Consider the following 26,343-nt stretch of genomic DNA (forward strand, 5'->3'; position numbering starts at 1 on the left):
CGTGAATTTCGGATATCAAACCATTAATTGATTTGAATCGTTAATCTTTGAACTATCGATTTTTATTCGTGGGAAGGGAAAAAATGAGTAAAAACCCTTATCGAGACTTTGGATTCGAGGGTTGGTTACGCGAAGGGAAGGTGCTAGCACCCTAAGCGTCTACGGTATTCCGTAGGAACCTCTTACCTAAATTATCTTGTGCTAAATTGATTTGCTTATTTGAAAATTACTACCTAAAAATCTAAGTGAAAGAATGGGGGGAGAAGAAGTATGTTTTTGGTTATTTTTATTTGATTTGGAAGGACATGGTCCTCTGCCTACGTACCCATGAGGGATCAAAACCTCGTAGTTCGGGGTAGAAAATGACGTTTGATGGGTTTGGTGTTTTTTATTTGTTTTGAAAAAAGGTTTTAAATTAAAAAGCCAAGTGGCAAATGAGAATTTGTTTGTGTTTTTTAATATTGAAAAAAGAGACTTGAAGTAAAGTTAAATTGATTGAAGTTTGATTAAGAAAAGAAAATAAAAATGCGGTCACTTGGTTTGGATCAATGTTTATTATAAAAACTATTTTTGTGATTTTTGTTATTTGCATGTTTTTGTTGTTTTTGAATAATAAATGAAAATTAAACTAACGAAGCAATAAAAATAAAAGCGCGTGGATTTTTGTAGTGACGTTGGATCACCACAAAATCCCTAATCTAATTTTTTTTTGCATTTTTGGATATATCTAAGGCGGTAAGGAAATAAAAGGACACACACACCCACACACTTTTCTCATTTATATTTACATTGGACCTAAATACATTCTAATTGCTGGAAAATAAATAACAATAATTAAAATGCTAAATAGAAATAAAATAAAATGTAAAAATACTAAAAAGAAATAAAAATGCAAGAAAATAAAAGAAATGGACTACCGAAGGGACAAAAATTACCGAAGGGACAAAATTTCGAAGGGACTTATTCCGAAGGGACAGAAAAAAGAGGGAGAGGAAAAGAATAGCTCGTTAACACAAGCTAAAATAGGGAGAAGAGAGAAAAATTCTTTGACAACTCAAGAGAACTTTTTGGTGTGTGAAATTGTGTGGAATGATGGCTCTATTTATAGGTGAGGAGGTTGATGAAAAAAGGAAAAGTGGTTTAATGGAAATGATGGACAATTATGGTGAATTTTGAAAAAGGAATGTTAAAGTTGACACTTGACTTGAAATTTTTTTAGACCTTGGACATTTTATTTTTGGACCTATTGACACTTTTTTTTTTTTGGACACTAATTAATTAAAAAGAAATAAAATAAAAATAAAATTAAACTAAATTATGTAAAGAAAAATAAAATTAAAAGATGGAAAAAAAATTATTAAATATAAAAATAGTAACTAATCTTAAAATTAAAATTAATAAAAGATGGAAATTAAACAATGAAATAAAGAGAAAATAAAGAGAGAAGAGGGCCCGACTCGGAATAAAAAATGAGGTACTTCAAAGTAACCTCTTTGCCGAAATTTCGTCTGAAATGACGAGAATTCCCGACTTTAAAAATACGAATAAAATGGGTAAAAATAGAGAAAAATGGTCAAAATTTGGGGTATGACAGTATGTATAAAAGGCAATTAACTTAAATATTATATCAAACAATGATTATATATATCATTATACCAAAAAAGAGTTGAATTTATATCATTACACATTTCACCTAATGATATACATTTCAACTAAACCAATGATATATATCTAATCTATGGCGCCGAAAGATCAATGGAGCTATCATCATTTTCAGCCTTCACACCAGGACTAGGACCAACCCTCTCATCGGGATCAAGATTTTCAATAATGTACAATTCTTCATCATCTTCTATCACCGCTTGACCCGCCGCCCGACTTAGCTCATTATAATCTACCATCCGGCTGGCATATCTATCAGGCCAGTTGTCTTCATCCTCTCGATGGTGTCGTCTCCATAGATTGCAAGTGGGAGGAATTGGACAACCATCCTTCAAATCCAATGCCATAAAATGGTTGTCATTCACATATGCAGACACATCAACGGAGAGATACTTGGCGGCGGCGGTGGACCACATAGAGGGAAATAGGTTGCCAATGGCCCTAACCCAGTGGACAACACAACAATCGGTTGGTTTTTTTTGTGCGATGAGGAAACCCATATTCGGCATTGTCATCCATTTATCCCGTGGTGCATTGCTAATACTGGCGTAGGATAGAGCGTCTAAGACCTCTTTATACCGCCTATCATCATTAATCATCGTGCGATAGCGGGCATTTTCTACACTGATAAGCTCTTTGTAAAGGTTGTATCGGACTAATGTGAGATCATCAACAATCAAGTTACGTAGGACCGCAACTGCTCGGAACCCACAATGGCCATCACCAGGTACATCTGTAACCTTTTCAATAAATTTATGCATCCAAATTGAGATTTGGTCTTTATGTGATATGTTGACTTTAACCGATGTTGGCTTGTTCGGGTTTTTTGGAGTTGGCTTAGGAGGAGTAGGTGACATGTTGCTTTTCCGTGCACTCTTCCTACTGGTCCCTGTTGATCTTGTCTGTGAACCCTGTGTCTCTTGCTCTTGGGAGTCAACAATCTCCCATAGTGAAGGGGACCGCCTTGTCGATCGAATGCTTTGCTTATCTTTCTTGGGAGCTCCTTTGGTGGTGACCTTATTTGGCGGTGGACGCATAGAGGTGATCTCTGGTAAAACAAATTGTTGGAATTGTTCCTTCAAATGCAACTTCATGTTGTAATCGGCGTCCTTGAACCGAGCCTGCAATATTGTAAGAAAACTGTCATTCTGGTATGTGCACTGATACATTTCGGATTTTAAAATCTGGAACTCACTTATCTAATTCGGAATATTAAATCCGGAACTTCCTGATACACCATTTGCATGAGCCTTAAATGCGCTTGCATGGGGTGTAAATGCTACATTTCGGATTTTATAATCTGGAACACATTAACATTGTCCGGATTATAAAATCTGGATTGCACCAGAACAGGAAATTAAAACATAAATCTTGGGTAGAACCTAAAGCAACACAATTTTTTTAAAAAAATCATCTGCATATCCGTTCACCAAAAAACATCACTAACAACCTCAGAATCAGGATACTTCCTACAATTGATAAACGTAACCATTATCAACCAAAGACTTCAAGAGATGTTGCATGTCATTCCTCGTACCCCTAATGGACCACCTATACCTAGAAGAAGCATTATAAACGTGTTTGATAGTAGTTGAAGTGGTACGGTTCCTCTTCTTTAAGTTGGTAAGCATTTGCCTCGGAGAAATGTTTGAATCCACCATCTCTTCAAGGTGAACACGTTCATTTGGGTTTAGAAGACCGACGCTTTTATGACCTTTTCAACACATCTGTCATGTCATGGTTGTGTTTACCATCACCAACTTTGAGGCTCCAATCACCACCAGTCAACAAGTAACCTCTCAGCCGAAATGGACACTCGCATTTAACCGAACCAGCTATCTCGCGCCGACTCTTTCTCTTGTACTCGGTGTATGAACCTGCCCAAGTAACAAATGCGCTTCTTCCATTGCCACCGTTATCGGATTTACCAATAACAATGGAAAAACCAAGCTTCCTAGCTTTCTCTCTAACGGAAAGGTATAGTACATATCATATGACGTGATCAAAAGGAAATTGCCTAAAAAACGAATGGGGAAAGGTTTATATACACATTACCTTTGCATTCAGTCGAAAATGATGATGTTAACCGCCCTTGATGGCCAGATTGCTGCTCCAACCCATGTTTTCGCCCTAATTGGTGTGTTTTTGGAGGTGTAGGGAGTGTTTGTGATAAAGGTGGTCTGCTTCAGCTAGGTTCTGGAGAACTATATATAACCTAGCTGTCCGGAAAAAAAAAAAACTATTTTTTCCGCTCAGTTTAAATACAGGGTGTGCGGAATTTCTATTCCGGAATGTGTACATTGTGTCCGGATTATGTTTTTCGGATAACCTTTCAGCCTAACCAGGTCCAAGTATCACAGGCCAGATGAATCAGGGTGATTTGATGATCATTTCGGATGATAGGATCTAAATTCTGTCCGGATTGTATTATCCGAACAAAGGGTATTTTAGTCAAAATCACAGGGCGTGCGAGAAGGCTGTAGGGTGGGAAAAGTAACAGTCTTATTATTATTATTATTATTATTATTATTATTATTATTATTATTTTGAAGGGATAATAATTCTACGTAATTGAACCACAAGACACCAAAAACCCTAAATACCGCAAACTGTCTAACATTTGCAAAAAAATAAACAATTGCAAGAAAATACAAAGGCTTGCTTGAAAGCTTAACCATATGCAATATAAATATTTTTTGAGAGCACATTTCTATTTCAATATCTCCTTTTATTTTCTCAATTGAACCAACCAACTGCACAAGGTTTTAACAAAGTTGAAATCCGCTACTGCAATATTTTTTGAGAGCACATTGGCTTTCATTTGGAGCATTATCATTTATTGAATTCCCCATTAATTGATTTTGTTGCTTCTCCATTTCGAACAAGTATGTGCCAATTTTATCAAACAAATAAAATATCGTATCTTCAGAGACTGCACTTAATTAATTCAAGTTTGTATGACATATTTTCTAAACAAGGTTTTTATAAAAGTATTTTGGTTAGGAATTGGACTTTGCAATTTATATGATAAAACAAGAGTAGAAAAATTATATTGTCGAGATTAAGCTTTATGAACTATTCGTTTAATATCCTTTCTTAATTGATTGTATACTTTTATGTTTTAGATATAAATCCACCCTTTCACTAGCGTACGTCTTCAGCTAAGGTTAACGACACGAGATAACTTAGAAACAACTGACTTCCGATGCATAGTGGCAAAATAGCCGATTTTAGAAATTGTGAGGCAGATGCAATATAGGTATCTAAGTGGGACGACTTATACAACAATTTCCATACTTAACTGGAAAAGAAAGTATCCTTGAGTACACTCATGCTCATTCAAGTATATGATATAATGATAAAAATAGGCAGAAGATTCATATCTTTTTTCTCCCTTAATATCTCTATTTCCCCCCTTTGGTCATCAGATAGACATGTTTGAAAATAAAGAACATCTTTGACAAAAATCATTTGCACTAAAAATATTTTTAAAACAAAAGACATAACAGATGAAGGGTCAAGTGACTAGTTGCTTTAACTAAAGGACAAAAGTGACCCATTGATATACATAAGAGACATTCAATAAATATTTATAATTTAAAAAACAGTTACTTGTAACTCTACAAGTTCTAAAATTTATTTACTTGATTTGAACAGAACATGACATTTTTTTTTCATTATAAAGTGATCATACAATTTCCTATTAGTTACATGCAATTAAGGAGAATAAAAATATGACTAATTATATCGTCATCTTCTTTCTTGCACTATTTCTTATTGTAATCGACGTGAGTGGTAAGAACTTTTTAAAACCCTTTGTAAATTTTCTTCTTTATCTTATACACAATCTTTCATCCACATCTTTTAACATTCACCAAATTTTTTTTACATCACAGCAATACTTGAATGTATTTTTGACATTGATTGTCCAACAAAAAAGTGTGCCCCTCCTCTTGTTGCAAAGTGTGATATGTATGAATGTTATTGTCGATGTCCTCCTAACAATTAAGTCAATCAATACAAAGATTCTCTTGGCAATTCCTTCTTGATCGCCTTTCAACAAGGAAAAATCTTTCGAAAAGGTGTAAGGGGGTGTTGGGATCGAGCGATCACTTGTTCACTAAATGTGGCTTTGCTAGTGCTCTATATGTCGAAGTGTTCAAATGGCTTGGATTGGTGATAGAGATTATGGAGAAAATCACCAATTTGCTTGAGATATTTTTATACTTTGGCTCAGAAAGGAAATTGGGAGAAGGGGGTGTTATTGGGTTGGCATACAATTTTTTGGTTAATTTGGACGGCGAAGAAGAATGATAGAGTTGTTTATGCTAAGTTAACAAAGCCTACAAACATAGTTCAAGAAATAAAGCGTGTGTTTGTTTCAGCTTTAAAAAAAAAAAAAAAGATTTTGAATTAAAAGAATTTAGAGATTTTGTTAAAAATAAAGTCAACCAGGAATTGTATGATGAATTTAGAGATTTTGTTAAAAATAAAGTCAACCAGGAATTGTATGATGTTTTTTTCATTAGACTAAAATATATTCAAAGTCTATAACTATTGGATTTCCATAACATTGTTAATATTATGATTTCTCCGCAGTTCTGTTTATATTTATGTGACCTTCAAATTTCATTGAGAGGCTCAAAAGGTTGGATTAGTTTTATATGTTATGGAGAACCACATCACATGACTTATAATATGCTAGTTCAGTAAATCAAGGCAATTTGGGTTGGGTAGTGTTGGTAAACAAGCGTTAGTTTTAAATTACTTGCTTGCAAGATCAAATTAGCTAGAAATCCTAAGATAAATTATGCAAATGTTTTTCAGAAAAAGGTTTGAATGTTCACGGTGTTCATGAGTTTGAATGTGAAAAATGAAGATAATTGTCTCATTTGACAGATTGAAAAAGGTTTTAAGGCTATAAAAGAAATAAAACATCAAAGCTAAATGTAAACAATTTGAAATAATAAGATTTGCATTGTATGAATAAAAGTCGGTACATCAAATCACACATACATTTTTTGTTACTCGTTTTTCGCTATGGTTTGGGTACTTTATAAAGTGTAAAGATTTTGTATTCTTGATTTGTGACCCTTATTTCCTATGTAAAACTCCTATATATACACCATAAGAAGTAATTAAAAATAACAGTATAAAGTTACAAGTCTTCAAGATATCTACTATGATTCCACGTGTCTTTGACCTTTGTTCATGCCTCTGTTTACCACTGTTTTTGGTAAACAATGACGGATGGTTTTGGTTATTACAAGAATGATCAAACTAGAAATCCTAGGACATGTTGTGTATTGTTTTCATGAAAAAGAGTTCGCGTTCATCAAGTTCATAGGTTGCTTTACGAACAAGACGAAACCGTATGGCGTCATTCGATGGGAAAAACGTTTTAAATGCAAAGTAAAGGAATAAAGTTAAAATTGCAGAAACATAAAGAAAAGATAAATTGCATTGCATTAAAAGTAAAGGTGGTCTGAAAAATCATTTACATATATTTTGTATGACTATTTTCCCTAACGCCGGTACTTCAAGTGTTCTAGAATTCTGTATAGGTAATTTGTGACTAGGGAAAACTACTATTTATAAATAATAAAATTACTGGAAAAAACCTAACTCCACGATCATCACTTCTTCCATGTAGACAACCGTTTGTCTCCCACGTTTGCATTGAGGAAACCGCTTATAAAATTCGAAATCTTCCCACCTCGACGGAAGTTGTTTGACTTCGACGGTCTTGCATTCATGACTCACGTCTCGTCGAACTCTAAGGCTTTTAGATCCTTTCACGCTAAGTCCAAATCTCATCGAACTCCTTAGGTAGAAGGAACAAACTTCGATTTCTGCAAAGTTAAAAAGTCAATTAATGTTGACTGCATTAAATGAGTCTTTTGAAATTACAGGCTTAACAACCTCTTCAAAGACAATTTAAATTTCTTTTGTCAAAACTGAATAGTTTTGAAATTTCCGTTTTGCCAAGACTATCGAATTCTGTCGAAATGAACTTCTGGATTGACACCAAGAAGAAAAATTAGCTTCCACATGAAATTTTTTCTATTGAAAACAAACAATTAAAATACAGGCGAACAAATTGCCCCAGAAAAATGTCATTTTCGACTGAATTTTAAATGACAGAAAAAAGTGACATTTTTGAAAACTTTTCCATATTCCAAGATATTATCCTGATGTCATCATCATAATGGCTATTTTTAAACTTGTCTTTTCAACTCACATTTTGCAAAAGAGACTCCTTATCATGCCACTTTCTCATAAGGTTTGTGGGCCACGACTCCTTATTGTACTTCCCAACTGTCAATTACACTCTATTTGGTAGAGTAGAAATAGAGAATCTTATGTTTTAGGCAGGGGGTATGGTACTATTCTCTCCTTGATGGTCCAAGATAGCAGTCGTGTTTAACGCAGATGGTGGGAGTCATCCAACCAAACAAAACGTCGACCATGGAACCAGCGGGGCATAATGAAAAAACCCCAGATCTTGAATCTAGAAACAACCAAATCCAATATTTTTAAACCAAAAACTGCGAAGAGCCAATGGCGGTGCCAAATAATTGAGGAAAACAAGCTCAAGTGAACGAGGACCGCGAAGGCTCTAAATCACAAATAAAGTTTACTAGAGGACCACAACAAGGACAAAAACACTCCGATCAGTACCCCTTGGATGAAATAGTAGTGAGAAGTCTATTGGAACTCCTTGGTGAATGACCTCGAGAGGTGTTTAAGGGTAATGTTGCGCTGATAAGCCTGCACACCACCATTTCTATCAACTACAGCAGTGTTTGGCATCGCATTTTTTTCACGGTGCACGCTACCCAATATCACTTTTACTATGATTTTATGAAGCTGAAAATTCCAGCTTTTGCCTAAAAGTGCTTTTTTGAGCTTTCCACCGGTATTCCAAACACATACTACATCTATCTTATTTGGACTGAGGAAGTAATTAACGGTTGAGCTTTGGTGATGTAGATGAGTATGAAGAGAGAGAAGAGAGGATACATGTTCTTAATAAAAGTATTTATAGGTCACAATTAATAGGAAACTTGTGTTAATACAACAAAAAATATAGAGGAGATTCGAAGAATTCTAATCACTGTTAAACATCTAAATCAAACAAATCAGACATATTTGTCTGATCAATAAAAACTTGTAAACACCCTTAAATTTAAAGTCTTTAATAATAAGATTTGTAAATTTATTAATAGAAAACAACAGTCTATATGGTGACGATACACTTACTAAATTATTACATAAAATGGTTTGGTGCACTTACCAAATTTCTCATCAGGTACCATTGTTTCTCGGTTTAAATGTGTGTTTAGTCCCTGCACTTTCGCTCAGTTTTGGCATTGGTCCCTACGCTTTTTTTTATTTGGCATTAGTCCCTGCACTTTCTAAAACTTTTGGCTTTAGTCCTTCCGTTAAAAAAAAAAAACCAAAACTAACGGTGTGCCACGTGGCCCAATCATGACACGCCACGTGGCACACTAAAAAACAAAAAAAAAATCAATTTTTAATTATTATTTAATTCATTATTTTTTTACTTAAAAATATCATTAGTCCCTGCACTTTTAGCATTTTTTGATATTAGTCCCTGCACTTTGGTATTAATCCTTGAACTTTTTTAAAAAAAATAAAAAAATACTTTCAATCAAATTATTATGTTTTAATTATTGTTTTGTTCATTATTTTTATTGAGAATAATCATAAAAAAATAAAATCAAAAAATCTTTGTTAAAAAAAATTAAGTAATAATTGTATTATATTGCAAATGGAAATTGTATCGTATTAACACCGTAACAATAGATAAAAATCAACAAAGAAGATGGAAATTAAATTGCACTTTGGATTTTTTGTTACGGTGTTAATACGATACAATTTCCATTTGCAATGTTATACAATTATTACTTAATTTTTTTTAACAAAGATTTTTTGATTTTATTTTTTTATGATTATTCTCAATAAAAATAATGAACAAAACAATAATTAAAACATAATAATTTCATTGAAAGTATTTAAAAAAAAAAAAAGAAGTTCAAGGACTAATACCAAAGTGCAGGGATCAATATCAAAAAATGCTGAAAGTGCAGGGACTAATGATATTTTTAAGTAAAAAAATAATGAATAAAATAATAATTAATTTTTTTTTTTTTTGTTTTTTAGTGTGCCACGTGGCGTGTCATGATTGGGCCACGTGGCACACCGTTAGTTTTGGTTTTTTTTTTTAACGGAAGGACTAAAGCCAAAAGTTTTAGAAAGTGCAGGGACCAATGCCAAACAAAAAACAGCGTAGGGATCAATACCAAAACTAGGCGAAAGTGCAGGGACTAAACACACATTTAAGCCTTGTTTCTCCTCTGTATGCAAAAGAAAACAATGTTTTTTTATATTATTTTTTTTAAAACTACTTCTTGATAGAAGGGGGGGTCACATGTTCGAACAACATTATAATTTAACCTTCTTACTAAGGTTAAAAAATTATCCGACCTTTTTAATATCTGACATTTTTCCTAAAGTAAAAACATTTTTATTCTATCACAAAAGTTAAAAAATTAAAATTATTTCTTATAGTTAAATTATTTTTTTTATACAACCTCCTTACTAAGTATATTAAAGAGACAAACAAGATAATTCAATATAGTTAAGGGGCATTTTACCAAGTGTTCTAAAATCTATGCAAAGTAAGTTTGAGCTTTAAACATTATAAAATGGTCATATCTTTTTCTATTTGATACATGCAAAAGAAAGGGAAATATATGGCTAAACTTGTGACGTTTGTTTATGTTATGATATACTTTTTGTCCCTATTTCTTGTTACAAAGGGGGGTAAGAAATTTTTCATTACGTGAAATTGTATTCTTTACTTCTTATGTAATCTTCTATCCCCTTTAATTTGTAACATTCTTTTTCCCTTTTTCCTCATTACAGCGTACTATGAATGTTCTAATGATTCTGCATGTCAAGCAACAACTAAGTGTGTGCTTCCTAGGGTTCCTCGGTGTATTAAATACAAATGTCTATGTGGTAATTCCAATGGTTCTGGTAATCGTTGGAGTACAAGACCAAATAGAATACAAAAAGGCTCTACAGAGAGCAATTACTTCTAGAACTAGAAAAAAAAAATACTAATAAATATCATTTATGATACTACCTCTGGTCCTATTTATAAGAGAAATTTAGGTCAACAAAAGTGAATGTATTTGGACTGAATTTTTAACTAGATACATCAACTTTTGTTGACCCAAAATTCTCTTATAAATAGGACCGGAGGTAGTAAAATATTCTATGATATGTAATTTAATTATTGTGTTGGCACCCAATACTTGAATTGTTTTTTTCTCTTCTTCTCTAATTTCAAAGACCATGCAGTTATGGCTTGGTACTATAAGACGATGATAATGAAATGAAATAAATCATAAAATATTATTATTTAGAATATCATTTTCTATCTTAATTTTATTGAACACGCTAACTCATATTAGGATATTTCTAATCATAACTCAAAACATACTTACAGTTACATTAGATGATTGTAGGATACAGTGCAATATTAAAGAAAATTAAACGAAATAATAAATTCAATAAATTTGATTAGAATATAATATTATCGAAGTATATTTAATACAATTAATAATCCAAATTCCATACATAAACTACTACATATACACACATACTCCTTGACCCACAAATATGATCAAACTATCATAAGCAACTTATTCTTGTCCTCGAAGTATTGAAAGCGTGAGAAAACACAAGAAATGATGATTCTCGATTATATTTTGTAAACTTGACTTTTAAAATATTGTTTAATCCTTTATGTCTTTTGACAGGATTACCATTTTAAAAAGAGAGTATTTTGATAGTAACAAATTCAAAGAGCGGGAACCCACATATACACATACACATACAGGGTTAAATAAAAACCTATTTTTTCATCATTGACCTCAAAAAATTAAATTTGTTCGAAAAATGTTTATAATTATACCGAGGCAAAACACTATCGAAATATTTGTTATAAAAATGTTTCCCTCCATCACTGATAAATATACTAGGGATGTTGAACCTAATAATAATTGGAAAATAGTTGGTTATCACATTGTATTTATCATTCATAATGAACGAGAAATTGAGTGAATGCACGACCTAAAATATCTAATTAGTGCATGTTTTGGATTTATAGTTTTGATTGGTTTTTAGTGTGTTATTTAATTTTTTTGAAATATTAATGCTTGTTGTGGATGTTTGATGAAATAAGATGAGAATTAGCAGTATACATCTAGGAAGCTACCGCGTGGATTATGTTGCTTCGATGATGATACGGAAAGATGCAGCGCTTTGGGTCGCTAGGCGGGTCGTACAATAGTAGGAACCCATGTGACCCCTTCTTGCCATTGCTTAATGGTTAAGAATTGTGAGCAGGCGCCAATGATTGGAGTTTGAGGAAGAAAATGAATATGTCTGGAGTAGAAAGGTTAACATAAGGACAACTCATAGGGGAAATAACCAAATGGTAAAATTTGTAGTGGTTGGCCTTGTACTGTGAAAAGACAACATGTTAGTGTGAAATGTCCGCAAATATCCATAACGAATTGAGAGGCCAAGTTCCAGCTATCATTATTAGTACTAGAGTTCTCACTCCATCTCATTTTCTCCATAGATGAGCATGAGGGCTATTTTTTTAGTGAATTAGAGTTTGGATTACGTGGTGATGTTTTCAGCTCACCACTCTCCTTCAAGGATTGTAATCTTGTACTAGCTATATTTCATCTATCAATTTAGTTTTCATGTTTTCATTTATGTTTCATTTCATATTTATCTCTAAGGTTCAGATCACCATGAGCTAAACCCATTCTTGTGGTTTAGACATGGTGCGGTTATGATATCTGTTGCTCAAGAGTTATAAAGCTCTAACTTTATGCTTCTTTTAAACAAACAGTTTTAACTCAAAATCTTTAAAACTAAAATTATTTTCGTTTACTTTTGATGTTATAGTTGTTGGAACAAAATGTGTTTCACAATGAACCTTATTAAGTTTTGATGATAACAAGGTATTAAAAATTGTCAATTGGTTATTACTAATAATTGTTCAAGTGTACAGGACCAAAGGCTACTCAAGTTATTTCAATAGGTCTTGGAAGAACAATGGAAAGAAAAAGAAATTCTGAGCATCTGAAGAAAACTGCTCCTGAAGCTAAACTGCTCCTGAAGAGATGACGTCATCAGAAGCAGAAAGTCATCAGAAGCAAAAGTTTTCATCAGAAGCAATATCTTCACCAGAAGCTACATTTGATCCTTTAATCAAACTGAAGATTCAAAGTAGCTGATTCTCAATTCAGTCTTATCAACGAAGAACGAAGAATTGAAAGGGAGGTATCAACGAATAAATGGATAGCACTGAGCACTTGTCTCTCATTAATAGAGTTGACAAAGTACAAGTGTACAACCACTACCTCCACTACTCTGTTTTCTGTCTACGCTACAAGACAAAACAACAGCCATGCCTGCAGAATTTGTTCACTCAAGATGGGAATGAATTTGAAGCTTATTCTTCAAAGGACTACACCCAAATCAGGCAAAGGATCACTGGTGGATAATCAAAGGATTTCAAACGACTCTTTAGACGTGCTGATTATCTCAACGTCTCTTTCACGCCTCTATATAAAGGAGTGAAGACTTGAAGATAAAAGATAGAGATACATAAGTTCAAAAGCGCCAAAACTCTGTCAATTTGATTCTACAAAGCACACTGAATTTCTGCACTGATTTGATACATCTTAGAAATTCAAAGTCTAGAGTCTTTTCTGTATTGTATTGTGAACACCACTGATTGTATATCAAGTGTTCAATTCAAACTCAATTCTCTGTATTTTTGTTTGATTAGAAGTCTCTTGCCTGCGTGCTTGAGCATTAGAAGTCTCTTGCTTAGTGCTTGAGCATTGGAAGACTCTTGCGTGTGTGCTTGAGCATTTTTGTGAAGTCTCATACTTAGAAAGTATTGAGCAGTTGTAATCTTTGTGATTATAGTGAAATCTCCTTGGAAGTGCAAGGGGGACTGGACTACTTCCGTGTTGTGGAAGGAACCAGGATAACTGCTTGTGTCTTTGTCTTTCTTTTCTCTGCTCTGTTCTTTTCCGCTGCAATCTGACTCTGATCATTTCATCAGAAGCAATCAAACTGCTTCTGAAGTTTTATCAGAAGAAGTATTTTTTAAGAGAAAAAGAAAACACAATTCAACCCCCCCCCCCTTCTTGTGTTTTTCACCTTCAATTGGTATCAGAGCTTGCTCTGTTATCACAGCACTTAACCGTGTTACAGTTCAAGATCTATTAGAAAAACATGTCTGGAGATGAGGAATCAGTTACTACAAAATACACAAGTGTCAAGCATGACTATGATACTGCTGACAAGAAAACAGACTCTGGAAAAGCTCCAAAGTTTAATGGAGATCCAGAAGAGTTTTCATGGTGGAAAACTAATATGTACAGCTTTATCATGGGATTGGATGAAGAGCTATGGGATATACTGGAAGATGGAGTTGATGATCTGGATTTGGATGAAGAAGGAGCTGCTATAGACAGAAGAATACATACTCCTGCTCAGAAGAAGCTTTATAAGAAACACCACAAGATAAGAGGAATCATTGTGGCTTCTATACCTCGCACCGAATACATGAAAATGAGTGACAAATCTACTGCGAAGGCTATGTTTGCTTCTCTATGTGCAAACTTTGAAGGCAGCAAGAAAGTAAAAGAGGCTAAAGCTTTGATGCTAGTTCATCAGTATGAAGGATGATGAGAGTATAGAAGAAATGTACTCAAGATTTCAAACTTTAGTTTCTGGATTGCAAATACTGAAGAAAAGCTATGTTGCTTCTGATCATGTTAGTAAGATTTTGAGAAGCTTACCTTCAAGATGGAGACCCAAAGTAACTGCTATTGAGGAAGCTAAGGATCTAAATACTTTAAGTGTTGAAGATCTTGTTAGCTCACTCAAAGTGCATGAAATGAGTTTAAATGAGCATGAAACCTCTAAGAAGAGTAAATCCATTGCTTTACCATCTAAAGGAAAGATCTCAAAATCTTCCAAAGCCTACAAAGCCAGTGAATCTGAAGAAGAATCACCTGATGGAGATTCTGATGAAGATCAATCTGTAAAAATGGCTATGCTGTCCAACAAGCTTGAGTATCTGGCAAGGAAGCAGAAGAAATTTTTGAGCAAGAGAGGTAGCTACAAGAACTCCAAGAAAGAAGATCAGAAGGGATGCTTCAATTGTAAGAAGCCTGGCCATTTCATTGCTGATTGCCCTGATCTTCAGAAGGAGAAGTTTAAAGGCAAATCTAAGAAATCAAGCTTCAATTCCAGTAAATTCAGAAAGCAAATCAAAAAGAGCTTGATGGCGACCTGGGAAGATTTGGATAGTGAATCTGGTTCTGATAAAGAAGAAGCTGATGATGATGCTAAGGCAGCCGTGGGGTTAGTAGCAACAGTATCATCAGAAGCAGTATCAGAAGCTGAATCAGATTCAGAAGATGAAAATGAGGTATATTCCAAAATCCCTAGACAAGAACTTGTTGATTCTCTAAAAGAACTTTTATCACTGTTTGAACACAGAACCAATGAGTTGACAGATTTAAAAGAAAAATATGTTGATTTGATGAAACAACAAAAGTCAACTCTATTGGAACTGAAAGCTTCTGAAGAAGAACTCAAAGGGTTTAACCTCATATCAACAACATATGAAGATAGACTCAAGAGTCTTTGTCAGAAGCTACAAGAAAAATGTGATAAAGGTTCAGGCAATAAACATGAGATTGCCTTGGATGATTTTATTATGGCTGGAATAGACAGAAGCAAAGTTGCTTCTATGATCTACAGCACATACAAGAACAAAGGCAAAGGGATTGGATATTCTGAGGAGAAATCCAAAGAATACAGTCTCAAGAGCTACTGTGATTGTATCAAGGATGGATTGAAATCCACCTTTGTGCCTGAAGGTACAAATGCTATAACTGCTGTTCAGTCAAAACCTGAAGCTTCAGGTTCACAGGCTAAGACCACATCAAAGCCAGAGAATCTTAAGATCAAGGTAATGACAAAATCTGATCCTAAGAGTCAAAAGATTAAAATTCTGAAAAGATCAGAACCTGTTCATCAGAATCTGATTAAACCAGAATCTAAAATTCCAAAACAAAAGGATGAGAAGAACAAAGCAGCTACTGCTTCTGAGAAAACAATACCAAAAGGTGTCAAACCTAAAGTATTGAATGATCAGAAGCCACTCAGCATTCACCCTAAGGTACAAGGGAGGAAAAGTAAAACCTCCAAAACTAACCCAAAAGGACCCATGAAGATATGGGTACCTAAATCTGAATTGGCCAAAAATGCAGGTGTGCTTAAGGGCAAGAGAGAAACAAAGGTCATGGTACCTAGACAGCGGATGTTCAAGGCACATGACTGGAGAGAAAGCTTTGTTCCTTACCCTTACAATGAAAGATGGAGGAGAAGTGAAGTTTGGTGGCAACCAAACTGGAAAGATCATTGGTACAGGTACTATTGGTAATTCCTCCATCTCAATTAATAATGTGTGGCTAGTAGATGGTCTGAAGCATAACCTATTGAGCATTAGTCAATTTTGTGACAATGGGTATGATGTAACGTTCAGTAAGACCAACTGCACACTAGTCAACAAGGATGACAAATCCATTACATTCAATGGAAAGAGAGTTGAGAATGTCTATAAAATAAATTTCTCTGATCTGGCTGATCAGAAGGTAGTTTGCCTTCTGTCAATGAATGATAAAAAGTGGGTATGACATAGAAGGTTGGGACATGCTAATTGGAGATTAATGAATTTCTTGGTCCAGTTAACACTGCATCCTTATATGGAAGTAAATATGGATTAGTCATTGTTGATGATTACAGCAGATGGACTTGGGTAAAATTCATTAAAAGTAAAGACTATGCATGTGAAGTGTTTAGCAGCTTCTGCACTCAAATACAATCTGAAAAAGAATTGAAAATTTTGAAAGTCAGAAGTGATCATGGTGGAGAATTTGAAAATGAGCCATTTGAACTTTTTTGTGAAAAACATGGGATTCTCCATGAGTTTTCTTCTCCTAGAACTCCACAACAAAATGGGGTTGTAGAAAGAAAGAACAGAACCTTACAAGAAATGGCCAGAACCATGATCCATGAAAACAACTTAGCTAAACATTTTTGGGCAGAAGCAGTCAATACTTCATGTTATATTCAAAATAGGATCTATATCAGACCTATGTTGGAGAAAACAGCATATGAACTCTTTAAAGGAAGAAGACCCAATATCTCTTACTTTCATCAGTTTGGATGTACTTGTTACATCTTAAACACTAAAGACTATCTGAAGAAATTTGATGCCAAGGCTCAAAGAGGAATCTTTTTAGGTTACTCTGAAAGGTCAAAGGCATACAGAGTGTATAATTCAGAAACACAATGTGTTGAAGAATCTATGCATGTAAAATTTGATGATAGAGAGCCTGGAAGTAAAACTTCAGAGCAAAGTGAAAGTAATGCAGGTACAACTGATTCTGAAGATGCATCAGAATCTGATCAACCTTCTGATTCTGAAAAGTATACAGAAGTTGAATCTAGTCCAGAAACTGAAATCACTCCAGAAGCTGAGTCTAATTCAGAAGCAGAACCTAGCTCAAAAGTACAGAATGAAATTGCTTCTGAGGACTTTCAAGATAACACTCAGCAGGTTATTCAACCTAAATTCAAGCACAAATCTTCACATCCTGAGGAGCTAATCATTGGAAGCAAAGATAGTCCTAGAAGAACAAGATCACATTTTAGACAAGAAGAGTCATTAATAGGACTGCTTTCAGTAATTGAGCCTAAAACTGTTGAAGAAGCTCTCACAGATGATGGATGGATATTAGCTATGCAAGAAGAACTAAATCAATTCCAAAGGAATGATGTGTGGGATCTGGTACCCAAACCTTTTCAGAAGAACATTATTGGAACAAAATGGGTATTCAGAAACAAGCTGAATGAACAAGGAGAAGTAACCAGAAACAAAGCCAGACTTGTTGCTCAAGGCTACAGTCAACAAGAAGGCATTGATTACACTGAAACATTTGCTCCAGTTGCAAGATTGGAAGCAATCAGGTTACTTCTATCCTACGCAATTAATCATGGCATAATATTATATCAAATGGATGTCAAAAGTGCCTTTCTTAATGGTGTCATTGAAGAAGAAGTGTATGTTAAACAACCTCCTAGGTTTGAGGATCTTAAGCATCCTGACCATGTTTATAAACTTAAGAAATCACTATATGGCTTGAAACAAGCTCCCAGAGCTTGGTATGATAGACTAAGTAATTTCTTAATTAAAAATGATTTTGAAAGAGGACAAGTTGACACAACACTCTTCAGAAGGACTCTTAAGAAAGATTTTTTGATTGTGCAAATATATGTTGATGATATAATATTTGGTTCTACTAATGCATCTCTTTGCAAAGAATTTTCTAAGTTAATGCAGGATGAATTTGAAATGAGTATGATGGGAGAACTGAAATTCTTTCTTGGAATTCAAATCAACCAAAGTAAAGAAGGAGTATATGTTCATCAAACAAAATATACAAAGGAGCTTCTGAAGAAGTTCAAGCTAGAAGATTGTAAAGTGATGAACACTCCAATGCATCCAACCTGCACCTTAAGCAAAGAAGATACTGGAACAGTAGTAGACCAGAAGCTATACAGAGGTATGATTGGTTCTCTGTTATACCTCACTGCATCTAGACCTGATATTTTATTCAGTGTATGCTTGTGTGCAAGATTTCAATCAGATCCTAGAGAATCTCATTTAACTGCAGTTAAGAGAATCTTCAGGTATCTGAAAGGAACAACTAATCTTGGACTCCTGTATAGGAAATCCCTAGATTATAAGTTGATTGGATTCTGTGATGCTGATTATGCTGGTGATAGGATTGAAAGAAAATCAACCAGTGGAAATTGTCAATTCCTGGGAGAGAATCTGATATCCTGGGCAAGCAAAAGACAAGCAACTATTGCTATGTCTACAGCAGAAGCAGAGTACATTTCAGCTGCAAGTTGTTGCACACAACTACTTTGGATGAAACATCAGTTGGAAGACTATCAGATCAATGCTAACAGTATTCCCATTTATTGTGATAATACTGCTGCTATTTGTTTGTCAAAGAATCCAATTCTACATTCAAGAGCCAAGCATATTGAAATCAAACACCATTTTATCAGAGACTATGTTCAAAAAGGAATTTTAGATATACAATTCATTGATACTGAACATCAATGGGCTGATATATTTACAAAACCTTTGTCTGTTGAAAGATTTGATTTTATTAAGAAAAATTTGAACATGCATTTTGTGTCTGATTGAAAAATTGCTTGCCTCTGAATAAGAAGTTTGGTTCTGAAGTTTATTCAGGAGCATTTTGGTTCATCAGAAGCTCTTAACTGAGGTTCTGAGGAAAATGTGCTTCTGAAGATGACGTCAGCACTAAAACTTCAGAAGAGTTATTCTTTGCTTCTGAAAAGCTTGGTTAGTGGGAACGTTGGTAGTTACTTTATGTAACAGCTGTCCCATTACCCAAAAAGTAGTTTTCTGAAGAGTCTCTGACGTGGTCTATTTGTATTGGAGTATAACAAAAAGGGCAATGATGTTTTTATTCGCTTTTTAACATACTTTCACGCGCCCCCAATTTGTCATTAATGCTGTGTTTGTTTGTCCCTTCTGAATTACAAACGTTTTAATAAAAACACTAAGTCATTTCACACACTTCTCACTTCACAACAAACACTTTCTAATTTCTTCTCAACCCTCTGTGTAAGTAAGCACATTCTCTCAACCTCTCAAAACACCTTAGAGCCCTAATTCTACTTCAAATCAATGGCATCTTCAAGTTCTGCTGGTGGTTCTTCATCAAATATGGATATAGATACTCCAGCATATGAAATCAAAGGAAGAACTATGTCTATTGAGGAATGGGAGTTAATCATTCAAGCGGAAAATCCTGTGGATTTCACTTCTCTAACTCACCATGGGTGCGACTTGGTAAGATTCTACAAGAAGCAGAAGCTAATGAGTTACTTCAGTCTTCTCAACGGTCCTACTTATGAAGTGCTTGTCAGACAATTCTGGGTAAGAGCTTCAGTGTTTGACAAAGTTGCTGCTAAACAGGAAGAAGCTCAGATGATTCTGGTTGATCCTACTTTGGAGGGAAAAACCAGAGAAGAAATGGGTCTACTCGCCTTCACTGGGACTGAGATTAGATCAAACGTCATGGGGATTCCTGTAACAATCAATGAGCAAGTGATTGCTCAAGCTATGAGGAGAGATGCTTCTGGGACATACGATGGAGAAGAGATTCCTAACCCCAGAACAAGCCCTTGGAAGGAAATAGTAAACAACACTATCTACGGATCAAAGGATGCTAAGCCTTACAGCACCTTAAGCATGGAAAAGAAAATGCTGCTGAAGATCCAGAATGAAAACATTTTTCCCAAAGGTGGAGGAAGTGATCAACCTTCACTTGGTCACAAAGTCTTTCTGCATCACACCATCTCTCAGGAAACAACAATGAACGTTCCTAAGTATATGTTTAAATACATGATCAAGGAACTCAAGAAGAGTCAGATGGAGAACAGGAAGTACGTTCCTTATGGTAGGCTGCTCTCCATAATCTTTCAAGAAGGAGGACTCCTAAGTGCCCTGAAAGACGTGGGTATTTATGATAATCAGAAGCTGGGAGCAGTCACAGGAAAAATAATCAATGGGGCAACTCTAGTCAAGATGAGGCTGATTTCAACATGCAGGAAACTAGATACAGATATGCATGAATCTGATGTCATATCTGATCTAGTCACTCATCACATCCCCATCTGCAAGAAAGATCCCCTGGATGTGCAGAGGGCCTACATCTTGGACTACTACAAGAGCTACAACAAGAAAATCAGCCTGAAAGATATCCCAGAAGAAATGTATGGTGGTGATCTGCCTGTGGCCAAAGGCAGAAAATCTAAAAAGAAGCAGATCACCAAGGAAGAATACCTTGCTGAAGATGCTACTGAGGTGGGTGCTCAGAAGCATAAGAAAGCCAAGAAGGAAAAATCTGCTATGTCCACCATTCTTGAGGAAGTGGAGGATTTGGATGATGTCCCTCTTATCAGTAAAAGGACAAGGAGTACTCAAGAAACAGCAGAACAGCCTGCTTCTGAACAAACTGGTTTTGAACAAGCTGCTTCTGATCAAGCTGCTTCTGAAAAGCCTTCAAGTCCCAAAAATAAAAGAGAAGCTGCTCTTCAGACCATCAAAAGGAAGAGGTCTAATTTAACAAGAAATCTGAAGACAGCTGAAGGAAGAAGGGAAGAAATGTTGAAAGAACTGGAAGAGAACTGGGATGAAGACTCAAGCCCCAAGAAGGCAAAAAGGACTGCAACTTCTGAGCCCATAGTCATGCCCAGTTTCGAAATGACTGAAGAAATGAGGCAGTATGCTAGGGAGGTTTCTGCATCCAAGATAGCAGAGAAGAAAAGGTTGAAGGAACTGTTTGAGAAAGATAGGGATGAGCGTCTCAAGGCTGCAGGGTATGTGCCTACTCCTGACATTGCTGCTTTAGCGTCTGAGTTAGAAACTGTTCAGTATGGAGCAACTCTGCTTTCTCAAGCCTTGAAGAATAAGCAAGCTTCAGGAACAACTTCATCAGAACCAGTTTCAAAAGCTCCAGAAGCAATTCATCCAGAAGCTCAGTCCTCAGGTAATCCATCTAAAGCTCCAACTAATACTCAGTCTCTATCTCTACCCTCTTCACCCTCTTCATCATCCACAGAATCAGATGACCAACCCCTTAGCCAACATATAGACAAGCTTCTAAAAACCAAACCTACCAAACTAACAGAATTTGGAACACTTGACTATGAGAGTACTCAAATAGAATTTTCAAAAAATAGGATAAAACTTTGTGAGAAATTCAATTTGCCTACTACTCATCCACTATATCCAGATACTCCAGAACCTGTTAGTATACAACAACCTGAACCTACCCAAACAAACTCACCAAATAACCAATCTCCACAAAAAGCCTCTGAAGTAGCTTCAGATGCAACTACTTCAGAAACCCCCCAACACCAAGAATCCTCAACCCTTCACAACTTAGAAAAACATCTAGGTGGTGAAATGCAACCAACACCCACTAAGGCCTCTAAGACAGTTTCTGAAAAGACTGTCTTGGAAACCCAAACAGAAACCCAAACCATCCCTGAGCAAACTGTTCAGGAGCAAACTGCTTCTGAACAAGTTGCTCCTGACCAAACAACTTCTGACCAACATATACCTTCTGACCAAACAATAGAACAACAACAACAACCAGATTCACCCACTATAATAGACTTAACCTCTGACCAACCTTCCACATCAAATACAACTCAAACTGAACCTTCACCCATCCCTGACCATATCCTGGAGTCTGAGTATATAGAGGAACAACTGATCAGACTTAGTGATGAGATTCAGGCACTGATTCTTCGCAGAACAGTTCCTGTACCTCCTATTCACTATTATGATCAGTGGATGGATCTACAGAAGAGCTTTGATGAGCTGCTGGATCAGCTTAGAACTAAATGTGTGTCATCTCACTCTGCTATGCTGAAGAAGCTTTTGGATGATATGCATGAAGCAGCTAAGGAGAAAGAGCTGAATTTTGTGCCTCTGCTGGACATCACTCCTTTCTATCCAGAAGAAGAGTACATCACTAGGGCTGCTAGAATTCAGGCTGGATATAAAAGAAGAATGAGGGAAAAGGATGAGCTACTTCAGAAGAAGGATGATCAGATCAAGTATCTCTTAGAACAGTTGTATAAGCAAGCCCAACCTTAGTTGCACACCCAACTCTAGCTTGTTTTTTACTTTTGTTCTTAGTAGCTGTGTCTTTGTATCTTAATCTTTCTTTATATATATTATCATTGTTTCTGGATCTTGTGCTTTTTCACCTTCAATATGTTTTACAAGCTTTAACTCTGATGATATTTACTGTTTTTAATGTTGCTTGCTCTGATACTCTTTCTTTTGTTTCTATTCTTTTTGTTGATGACAAAAGGGGGAGTAAATGTATAGTATTTTTTAAGGCACTGAGCCCTACTATAACCACTTCTAAATTTCTTTTAAATACTTCTGATTTGATTTTATAAGTATTTTATTGAAATTTAATTAATAAGAATAGAACTTAGGGGGAGCTTACAAACCTCACCTTAAAGATCTATTAGACTCAGGGGGAGCTTACAAACCTCTGTCCCAGTAGTCAACTTATTAATTAGATCAACAACAATTGAACATTTTAAATACTATTGTTTGTCATCATCAAAAAGGGGGAGATTGTTGGAACAAAATGTGTTTCACAATGAACCTTATTAAGTTTTGATGATAACAAGGTATTAAAAATTGTCAATTGGTTATTACTAATAATTGTTCAAGTGTACAGGACCAAAGGCTACTCAAGTTATTTCAATAGGTCTTGGAAGAACAATGGAAAGAAAAAGAAATTCTGAGCATCTGAAGAAAACTGCTCCTGAAGCTAAACTGCTCCTGAAGAGATGACGTCATCAGAAGCAGAAAGTCATCAGAAGCAAAAGTTTTCATCAGAAGCAATATCTTCACCAGAAGCTACATTTGATCCTTTAATCAAACTGAAGATTCAAAGTAGCTGATTCTCAATTCAGTCTTATCAACGAAGAACGAAGAATTGAAAGGGAGGTATCAACGAATAAATGGATAGCACTGAGCACTTGTCTCTCATTAATAGAGTTGACAAAGTACAAGTGTACAACCACTACCTCCACTACTCTGTTTTCTGTCTACGCTACAAGACAAAACAACAGCCATGCCTGCAGAATTTGTTCACTCAAGATGGGAATGAATTTGAAGCTTATTCTTCAAAAGGACTACACCCAAATCAGGCAAAGGATCACTGGTGGATAATCAAAGGATTTCAAACGACTCTTTAGACGTGCTGATTATCTCAACGTCTCTTTCACGCCTCTATATAAAGGAGTGAAGACTTGAAGATAAAAGATAGAGATACATAAGTTCAAAAGCGCCAAAACTCTGTCAATTTGATTCTACAAAGCACACTGAATTTCTGCACTGATTTGATACATCTTAGAAATTCAAAGTCTAGAGTCTTTTCTGTATTGTATTGTGAACACCACTGATTGTATATCAAGTGTTCAATTCAAACTCAATTCTCTGTATTTTTGTTTGATTAGAAGTCTCTTGCCTGCGTGCTTGAGCATTAGAAGTCTCTTGCTTAGTGCTTGAGCATTGGAAGACTCTTGCGTGTGTGCTTGAGCATTTTTGTGAAGTCTCATACTTAGAAAGTATTGAGCAGTTGTAATCTTTGTGATTATAGTGAAATCTCCTTGGAAGTGCAAGGGGGACTGGACTACTTCCGTGTTGTGGAAGGAACCAGGATAACTGCTTGTGTCTTTGTCTTTCTTTTCTCTGCTCTGTTCTTTTCCGCTGCAATCTGACTCTGATCATTTCATCAGAAGCAATCAAACTGCTTCTGAAGTTTTATCAGAAGAAGTATTTTTTAAGAGAAAAAGAAAACACAATTCAACCCCCCCCCCCCCCCCCCCCCGCCCCCCCTTATTGTGTTTTTCACCTTCAATAGTTCCTTGATACCGAATGGGTAAAGTGAATGGAATATGTTTGTTTGATATGAGTTAAGTTCCTATCCAATGAGAGGTGAAGGGAACAAGAGAGACTAATTTGCACTAGTACTAGATCTTGGATGAGCCTCTTAAGCGCTTGGATCTAACTAGGAACTACTCATAGGCCAAAGGCTCACAAGAATAACACTTCGATCAGTGGGAAATATTGATGAATTAACCTAGCAACGTTGCATGTTAATATTATGTGATTGAACTCCGAACATACAACTCTAGGTGCTTAACATGAAGGATGAGTGTAAAACACTCCCAGTGGGGTGATTTTGAAGGTAATTTGAGGCCGAAACACCCCTTTAAGAAGTTTTTGCTGCGCTGGCGCTGCAACTGGGGCGTTAGGCGCCCAGTTACACAGAGCTAGCGCTGGGACTGGCACATTCATGGCGCCTAGCGCCCACTAATGGGTGTTTTTCACCAATTTCTGTTTCGAAATGGGTCTTGGTGTGAACATAAACGTTGTAGCTATGAATGTTAGCTTTCTTTGAGTGTTGGTTTGACTCCATGCATTTTCATTTCTAGAACTTGAGGTAATGTAAAATTACTACACATAGGTCATTTGGCATTTTTAATGAAACTTTATCATAACTTTCAATGAATCATGAAACATCCTCAAAATTAATATTAAGTTTAAGGAAGACCTTAGAGTGAATAGATGAATATGTGATATTTATGATGTGTATATAATGATGTGAACAAAATGTATAAATTAAGGATGTGAGTACTTGATTAAACATGATGTTGAACTCTTGATATTGATTAAATGATGTTGCTATGCTTGCACTACTATGATGTTAGACATAGTTATAAAATTTAGGATTGATAAGAAATATGTATGAGCATGAAACTTAGTTTTGGCGAAATATGTGAGAATAGACGAACTTTAGAAAATAGATGGACTTTGGAAATATACAGACTTTGATAAATGATGAATCATGCTATGATAACTTTTGAATGCCTATGAGATAATGATAAGTTGATGAATAATAGTTGAATTGGTGGTTGATATATGCATTCTACATTGATTAACTAGGTGTAAATGATTAATCGTCTAAAATGCTATTTTTGCTAAATGAACATATGTTGATTCTTTGATGTGGTAAATGTTTGATGATGATCATGATTTTTGATGATTATTATGTTGGTCTATATGGCCAAGAAGATTTAAGCTAGAGGTGGGGTGAATAGCTTTATGAAAAAGTTTTTCGAAGTTTTGATAAAAAGTGATTTCAATTAAATTGACTATTGAAATCGCGCGTGAACTATCACAACAATATAAAAAAGATAAAACTATGTGCAAATAAGATTCAATGTAGAATTGAGTGATTCACAATACAAATCTTATTACAATCAAAATTTATTGTAACTTGAACAACTTGCAAAACCTAGACAATTTCAAACCAAACCTATATGAAAGTATAGTAGTTAGTTCTTTCTCGTCCTCTCTAGAGCTATGTCTACTCTTCTTGATGAAGTATGCCTTCACCAATTTATGAACAATTGAGTTTTTGAGACCTAGAGAGAATATATGCAAATGTTCCAATCAATTGGGTGTTATGAGGAAGTGTGTATATATAGAAAAGAGTGGCAAGTGCAAAGTTTTGTCCAAAAACAACAGAGTGAATAATCACAGTGAATCGATTCACAATTTTCCTAAATAGTATCACATGAATCGATTCAAATTATGTTGAATTGTATCATGAAACTTTCTGACTTTGGTTGAATTGATTCATATGATTTTGAATAGTATCAATCTTCATTTGGGAACATTTGAATCAATTCATAAAATGTCTAAATCGATTAACTAAATCTTCAGGTTCTGATGAAGTTTGTTGAGATGCTTTCAAGGAAAGTGATTTTACCTTTTTCACTGGTTTGTCTTTTTGAAGTACAACTTCATGAGCTCTCAGTGAACCA

The 26,343-nt window shown here is 35.2% G+C and overlaps 2 long non-coding RNA genes across 2 annotated transcripts; both read left to right on the top strand.

Annotated features, from left to right (window-relative positions):
* The first annotated feature begins 5,297 nt into the window (after nt 1–5,297).
* Nucleotides 5,298–6,117, top strand: LOC11409671 (uncharacterized). The gene is made up of 2 exons (XR_003012190.2): nt 5,298–5,457; nt 5,559–6,117. It is a non-coding gene; the product is annotated as an uncharacterized lncRNA (long non-coding RNA).
* A 4,238-nt stretch (nt 6,118–10,355) lies between these two features.
* Nucleotides 10,356–10,853, top strand: LOC11411308 (uncharacterized). Its single transcript, XR_003012255.2, has 2 exons — nt 10,356–10,512; nt 10,615–10,853. It is a non-coding gene; the product is annotated as an uncharacterized lncRNA (long non-coding RNA).
* Nucleotides 10,854–26,343: the final 15,490 nt, after the last annotated feature.

Source organism: Medicago truncatula, chromosome 5, assembly GCF_003473485.1.
Source record: "Medicago truncatula cultivar Jemalong A17 chromosome 5, MtrunA17r5.0-ANR, whole genome shotgun sequence".
NCBI classification, from domain to species: Eukaryota; Viridiplantae; Streptophyta; class Magnoliopsida; order Fabales; family Fabaceae; genus Medicago; species Medicago truncatula.